Source organism: Camellia sinensis, chromosome 5, assembly GCF_055761805.1.
Source record: "Camellia sinensis isolate YWXY chromosome 5, ASM5576180v1, whole genome shotgun sequence".
Classification (NCBI taxonomy): domain Eukaryota; kingdom Viridiplantae; phylum Streptophyta; class Magnoliopsida; order Ericales; family Theaceae; genus Camellia; species Camellia sinensis.
In genome coordinates, this window is record NC_138965.1 from 210714235 (window position 1) to 210722334 (window position 8100).

Here is an 8100-nt window from a genome sequence, read left to right on the forward strand (position 1 = left end):
GTCTAGCGACCAAAATATTTAGTCGAGCAAAGCATTTGGCGACTATAAATTGTACTTTTGGTGACTAAAAATTTAGTCGCCCAATGTGCATTTTGTTGTAGTGGTGCTATTTATAGGCACCTCATGATGTAGGATGGAGCCCATGTGTAAGGCACATGAGAAATATTCTCTCTAACCACCTTGTCTGAGGAGGTGACCTCTCCAATGATGAGGAAAATCTCGAAGAGGAGATCGACCTCTCGGTGAACCTTTCTTCTTAGCCACACCTAACGAATGATCCACAATCTTTCCAAAGGGCCGAGATACTCCTAAAGGACCCCTCGTCGCTAAATATTGCCGAGTCTCACTACAAGAATTAACACTTTTGGCAACAAAAAAATTGGTTGCTAAAAGTCAATTTTTGGTTGGCAAAAGTTATCTGCGACCAATTTTTTTTGTCGCTACTTTGGTCGCCAATTGAGGGTCGGCAAAAGTAATTCGCGACCGAAATTTTGGTTGGTCGGCAAAAGTTGGATTTACCGACTAAATTTTTGGTCGCTAAATATTTAATTACCGCGACTAATTCATTTTGTCGCTAAACACTTTGGTCACGAAAAGTGTTATTTTTTTGACCAAATATCTTAGTCGCCAATTGACACATTTCGCGACCAAAAAGTTTGGTCGCCAATTATCACATTCAACGACCAAAAAATTTGGTCGCTAATTGTGACATTCCACGACCAAAAAATTAGGTCGCCATTTTTTACTTTTCGCGACCACAACTTTTGGTTGGCAAAAGTGAGTTTCCACGACCAAGAGCTGTTTTGGTCGGCAATAGATGTATTTTTTGCGACCAAAACTCTTGGTCGGCAATTGTCATTTTTTGCAAAAAAAAATTATTTATTTGTCGCGACTAATAAATTGGTCGCCAGAGCAGGAAAACAATACACCTGTAATTCCTAATAATTCATTCAATCCATAATAAACCTATAATTTTAAAGCATCATTCAAATTAACTGAATCATTAACATTCGACACAATACATAATTCATTAACATTCGATACAATACAACTATTCTAAGTTTTCATTCACAAGTCACATCCATCTAGCATAACAAATTGAAACAATACATAATTCAGATTTACAGCATCAGGAAAATTGCTTAATCCACTAAGTTGCCTTGATAGCCAATCAAAAAGATGCTTGCGCCCTTCCGTGCCAAGCTTCGCATCCATTAAAGCAGTAGTGATGTAAGGCACCTAATAACACTTTCAGAATTGGAAAATTTATCAGAGAAGCATGATAAATATATAAATTAATTAATGCATAAACGAAATAGAGAAATTGGAACCCAACCATTTTGTCGAGATGAATAGCAACAAGCCAAGCATCTAAAGTAGTCAGAGTGCTTTCTCTCATATGTTTTTTATTGTCACCAAGGCATTTCAAAACATTTGACAGTATACACTTATTGGTTTTTCCTGTATCCCCTCCACCTGACAAGTTGATTTCTTGTATCCCCTCCACCTGCTCTTTAAGTGAGACAATGGCTGCAACAACAATAGTCGGTGGACAATGCTCTTTACGTATGTGAATGTTTTATAAATTTCTCACCTTTATTGGTTTTTCAAAACAATAGTCGAGGCAGGTTTTCTGGTACAGTACAGAACTCTTTGTGTCCATTTGGACTACCAGATGAGGTTCTACTGGTTCTGATCGATTCCCCTCTCCACCTTGATCAACAAAAGAGAGATAATACCGGGCGCTGTTTGGTCTCACACAACCTTTTTTAACGTCTCTGCAACAACTTTTAAAGACTTCCACGGGTGGACAATACCGCTGACCAAGAACCTATTTAAAATGAATGTGAGGAAACTCCAATCAAATTACATAAACCAAAGCAGATAACCAAGCTTAAATTCAAAAATATTATGATTGACTCATGAACACTATTAAATGATCTCAGGTATCACACGTCAATTCAAGCTATCCCACTTGAAATTAATAAGAAAATGGCAAGAGCACAAAAGTTGTGCCACTTTCAGTATAATGCATTCTCCAAGTCAATTTTTACAATATAGAAAACCATAAATAAAGAGCTGAAAACCCAAGCCGTGGTTAACTCTCAATAAAAAATTAGAAAATCTGGAGAATCAAGATTTTTTTTATAAGCACTACCAGTAACATTTTAACATATATACATACATATATAAACAACAAACCCAAGGAACATGGTGAAGTCTTTATGTTGACCATCTTCATTGAGTTATTTTTGGGATTTCCAGACAACACGAATCAGACTTCATTGGCAACTTCAATTAAATTCCAAGTGCTAAAGACTTGTAGGGAAAAGCTGGTTAGAAGGATCACTGCCATTTGAGTACGAACAAGTCACCCAATTGCATGCACTAAGAAAATGGTAAATCAGTGATGATCATCCTTGTGCCAACTGTCTCTGCATGTGGGTCAGCAAGTTGGGACAGAAACATACAATTGTGTAAAATCTATTTTTCAACATGTCATTTGGGAATATTCATACCCCTCAACAAAATCATAAAAGCTCTCGAGTATGACTTGGTATGATATTTCATCTAGCCCCACCATTTCCCAGATCAACCCTACTCAAATCAATGGAAATTCAAGGCCAAAAATATGAGAAACATAAGAAAGCAAAAATAAATTGGATAAGAATAGTTCCTTTGTTAACTATTGCTTCTAATTTACAAAGGCAAAAGAAAAAAAATAATAACAAAAAGAAAAGAACTAATCCATGCTGCTATAACCAGCGTCCACAAAATAAAGTTCAAGCTAATGCGGAAGCCTAGAGTCATGGACATGTGTAGAAGCTACATTGTGAAACTGTGTTGATGCCACATTATGAAACATGGTTGGCACTACATTATGCAAATGTGCTGGCACAAGATCATGTAACATACTATGAACGTATTCCTTACTATATGCATTGGATGAGTTTCAGTCTCGGCTCCAAGAATTGCAAAAGGAAAAGATAATTTATTTCATATTGTTCGATTAACATCAATTTGACTAACTTTCATACCCACTGAGTCAATGAATTTTGGTTGATTATTTGATCTGGTGGCAGAGTGAGAGGTTGCACAAGGTCCTTGAATTTGTATCAAATACCTGCTGTTTAAATATTGACTTGTTTTTTGTTGTCAAGGCTGAGGTGGAAGTTGAAAGGCTTGATCAACTAAAAGCTAGCAGGATGAAGGAAATTGCTTTAAAGAGGCAAACTGAGCTTGAGGAGATTTTTGCTCATGCTCATTGTGAGATTGATTTAGAGGCTGCTCAAGAAAAAATTATGGCTCTAATTGATTCTAGGAATGTCGATCCTTCTGAGTTACTTGCTGACATGGATAACCAGATAATAAAATCAAAGGAAGAGACTCTCAGCAGGAAAGAAATATTGGATAAGGTTGAGAAATGGATGTTTTGAGGACATAAGATAGTCCATGGAAATCATATAAAAAAAGAAAGTAAAGCATAGTACTCGAATTGAAAACAATAACTACATGAATACACTGCAATTGAAACAAAAGCTTGTTGACTGGTGAAGGGCAAAAAAAAAGCTAGCACAACACATGTTGAATGGAAAAGAAAAGACTTCCTAGGAGAATCTTCGTTTTAATATACATTCACAATGGATAGTGGAAAAGTATTCAAATGGGCCATACATCTATATATACCAATTTGATAGTGTAAAGAAGTTCCATTTCTTTTATGAGATGCCATAGATATTGAGCCAACTTTGAATAGCATGTAAAATGTGTGACAGGATGACAACATGCACACTGTCTAATACCTTTGATTCTCAATGGCATACATGCAAAATATGTGTGGTAGCAATGTAGGAGAGATGTGTTACTGTGTTTCCCTTTGGGGTTGTGCCCGAGGTTTAGTGTACATTCTGTTTTTTAAGTAATAAAAGCTTTCAAATAAATATAAATAAATGAAAGGTGCAGTCTAATTAAACCCCAAAAACTGCTTGAAGCATATGTGATTCATTTAAAAGGTGCTCTCTCTCAACAAAAACAGAAAGAAAAAAAAAAATAGGAAAAAAAAAAATAAAATTCAAAGAAGACAATGTGCAGTGTAATTAACCTTGGATCCCAGATTTGAATGCCCTCAGGTAATGGGTCCAATATTTAATATAATAGCTAGTGATAGTACTCCTTCTACAATATCAGGCCTGTATTGAGCATCCTTCTCATCCTATCCAATAGTCTAAATGACCTTCCAAATATTCTCTCTTTTTTTTAAGTCTTTAGTCAAGTTTTACACACATCACATAAATGAAAAGTAATGGCCATTGTGCGTTCATAGGCATCCATCAAACACAAGCCTCTTTGTTTCTCCAAATTTTAAAAAAAAAAAAAAATACCCCGACTCCAAATTTAAATGGTTAGTATGTAGGAGTTACGAGTATCTATATGTGACAGTGATGTATGTCAAGTGAGGGTGTCAAGCATTACTTGTTCCTTTGAGTGGATGAGAGAGAGAGAGAGAGAGAGAGAGAGAGAGAGAGAGAGAGAGAGAGTGTGTGTGTGTGTGTGTGAGTGGTAGCACATTCACAGCCAAGCATAAGAGAAAAGATAGTAAAGTCTATCTTGGATGAGGTATCTGGGTTGTGGATTGCTGCTGCCTGGCTGCTTCTCATCTATTTACCCAACTGGATAATATTATATAATACATATGCACACACTCATAGTCCATGATTCTTGTGGGGTAGTGTGTGTGGGACTCAAGACATTTTGGCTATCCAACTGCCCTCTTGTTGACCTCACCATCCCACATGTACTACTCTTAACCCATATGCCCTAACTCACCCCTATAGTCCCATCCCAGATTTGAATGCCCTCAAGTCATGGGTCCAATATTTAATATAACAGCTAGTGATAGTACTTCTCCTACAACATTACCTTGAGCGTCCTTCCCATCCAATCCAATAGTCTAAATGACCTTCCAAATGTTTTCTCTTTTTTTTTTGAAGTCTTTAGTCAAGTTGTACACGCACATCACATAAATGAAAAGTTGTGGCCATTGTGATTTCACAGGCATCATCAAACACACGCCTCTCTCTCTCTCTCTCTATATATATATATATATATATATATCTTTGTGTGAGAGTGGAAATTTTTGGGTAAAGTAGACCAACAAGGTTCCACTTGATGTTTGCAAAGTCAAGTCAATTAACTGTTTTTAATAAATCCTAGGCCATTCAAGAGCAGGCCTAATTTCCCATTGAAGTGCAATACATCCATAAGGATTATTTAAGCCACTGGAATAATGAAAAATTTTCGGCTCATTTTTCAATGTTCATTACTAAAATGCAACATATTGCTAAATAGAATTTGAGTATCATCTAAACTTTCACAGACACTTTTAAATTAGATTCATAGCCTCGACTCGACTCGACTCAATGAAGCATCAGACTTGATATAAGATTTAAGCAAATAAGAATGAAGAATGCATACCAAGTTGTTTCAGAATGTCAGTGAACGTAGCCTGCAAAACATAGGAAGAAAAGAAGAAAACACTTGTTATCCCTGGTACAATATGAAATGAAAAAAAAAAAAAAAAAAAAAAAATCTAACTAACTAATTTTCTAACCACAACAAGAAGCAGGAACAAGAAATAAACATGAAAATAGTTGCTGTTCTTCATAAAGAAAATGCTCGTTTCGATTTGCTCTTTTATGCCTTCATGCTAAAAACAAGAAGTATAGCAAAAAGCTCAGCATCAGTTTAGTTACAAGTAAATTATAGTAGTGCAACTTGTCCCTCAGTAATTGCATAAGAACATTGGTATGGTATTGACAACATTTTTAGATTTCTTTAGAAAAGACTCCATGTCATAATTTTGCTATTATGCCATTTTTTATGGCAAAGAGGCTGCTGTATATGAGCTCACCATTAGGTGCAAGGGGGTATATCTAGAAGATATATGGTAGTTCAGCCATAAAAACAAACAACAAATGTGGAGGTAGCTTATTTGGTTGCTTTTAAGAAATTCTTTCACTACAATTAGAAAAAGATGAAATTCTTGCCGTGTTGAAGTCAACAATTATAAAGAGATCAAAGCATACTAATCCTTCCCTTCATTTTCTCTCTTTTTTATTCTGCACTCTCTTATTCAGCAATGGACTATTGTTAATATTATTTAAGGTTATCCCTTACTTCACTAGGAACACAGCTTCATGTACAACTTTTCCTTTTGCTAACAGTAATTGTAACAAAGCCAAAGGTGGCTCATATCATGCAAGAGCAGAATCAATGTTTGAATTGATTTTTCTAGACATAGTTCTTTGGAAAATAACTGAACACTTAAAGGAAATGTTAATTTTTTTTTTTTTGGGCTTTTTAAATAGATTTCAAGTCAGTATGAATGTTTTCTTATTACTAATAAGAGAAAACTGAAAAGAAAGTACAACGAGATTGACGAAGTGGATGATTATTGGGCAAACCAAGAAAAAAGCCTAAACAATGACAATAGCAGGGGAATGGTCAGAGATACTAGAAGGCAGAAACATAGTAGTAGAGGCAGGGAAATGGTTGAGCTAAGATTCATTGACCAAGACTCTATCAATTTTTGTCGCTATGTAGTCACCACCATTCCTTTTGTTAGCCCAAGTAAACTGACAACCACCATAAGACAAGTCAACAAGATCAGAATCAAGGATATAAGAGTTAAATTCCTCTTTCTCACAATTCCAGTTCAAACACCCCCCAAATTTCTTGAAGCTATATCTGATGACAACCGCATAACATAGGCCCATCTCATTGAGGAGGCAATGTATTATCATAAAAGCAATGACAATAACAATTTTCCAATCACATTATTAAGCCAAGAAAACATTATAAACTGTGCATTAAATTCATTGACAACACTTTTCTCAAAAGAAAAAAAAATAAAAAAATAAAAAACAAAACAGAACAAACAGAACAAAAATAAACAAAAAGGTAGGGACTATTACTTCATTGTGGCATTTTATCAAATATCTAGCATACATAATGGTTCCTCAAGCATGGGATTTTATTGTGTAGTATCAACAACAATCCATTCACTTCACTAATCACATTGGTTAAAATATGAATATCATAGATGATCAAATATGTGTGTGTGTGTGTGAATATCATAATCAGAATGCAAAACGTGTTAAAATATCTATTTTACAAATTATTTTCCCAAATCAAAATCATTCAAGATGTTCATGAAATCCTTCAAAGTAGAGAAGTTTTGGAGATCTTAACAATGAATTCCATGGACCCAAACTTGTCCAAAGATGCTTTATGTTTTTATGGGATTCTTCATCTTCATGATTGTTTCATGGTTATAGTGTTTGGGAAATGACAGTAGATAACTGACCTAAATCGAACAAAGCAAAGTGAAAGGGTTTTGCTAATTGGTATGGAAGGAGTAGAGAACATGAAGTGGGGTGTAATTTGAAACAGATGATGAGGGAGGAAGAAGACAGTGAGGGAGAAAGAAAAACAGAGACAGTAGAAAAAAGAGAGAGGGGTAAAGAGAGAAATTGAGAGACAGAAGAAAGATGGGGATAGAGAAAGAGAAATATAGAGAGTAGACTAACCTTGAAATCACAGTAGTAGCTTGCCGTCGTCAACACGCCGCGGTGGAGGATGAACGAAGGCTCTGGTACTTCGCAAAAGAAGTGTTGATAGACTAGGGCACATGTAATCAAGGAGGAGTAGAACGGTTTTGTTTTTTTTTTTTTTTGGACTGAAATTCTGATATGTTTAAAAGAAAAAAAAGAAAAAAAATTGATTTCGCGCGAAATCAGAAATCAATTTGGCGGGCCTTTTCCTTGGCTTTTTGTAACGTTTGAGGTCAAACGTCACTATAAAAAAATATATGTCAGCGTTTTAGAGAAAAAATGCTGCTAAAAATTTTATTTTTAGTTGCAGTCAATAACCGCTACAATAGCCCATCTATAGCAGCATTTTTCAAGCCGATACAATAAAAAACGCTGCTAAATCTTGATTTTCTTGTAGTGTGTGGAATGCACTTACCTCTTGTAACTCTGAGACCACAAAAAAGACAGAGCTAGTGTTAATCGTGTCATAAAGTCGAATTCGAACCAA

General features: G+C 35.4%; 1 non-coding gene across 1 annotated transcript; it reads right to left on the bottom strand.

Moving 5' to 3' along the window:
- Window positions 1-991: 991 nt before the first annotated feature.
- On the bottom strand, window positions 992-7743 carry LOC114313628 (uncharacterized). The gene is made up of 4 exons (XR_003647244.2): window positions 7590-7743; window positions 5476-5506; window positions 1337-1831; window positions 992-1248 (listed from the first exon to the last, which is right to left on the bottom strand). It is a non-coding gene; the product is annotated as an uncharacterized LOC114313628 (transcript).
- Between the last annotated feature and the right edge of the window lie 357 nt (window positions 7744-8100).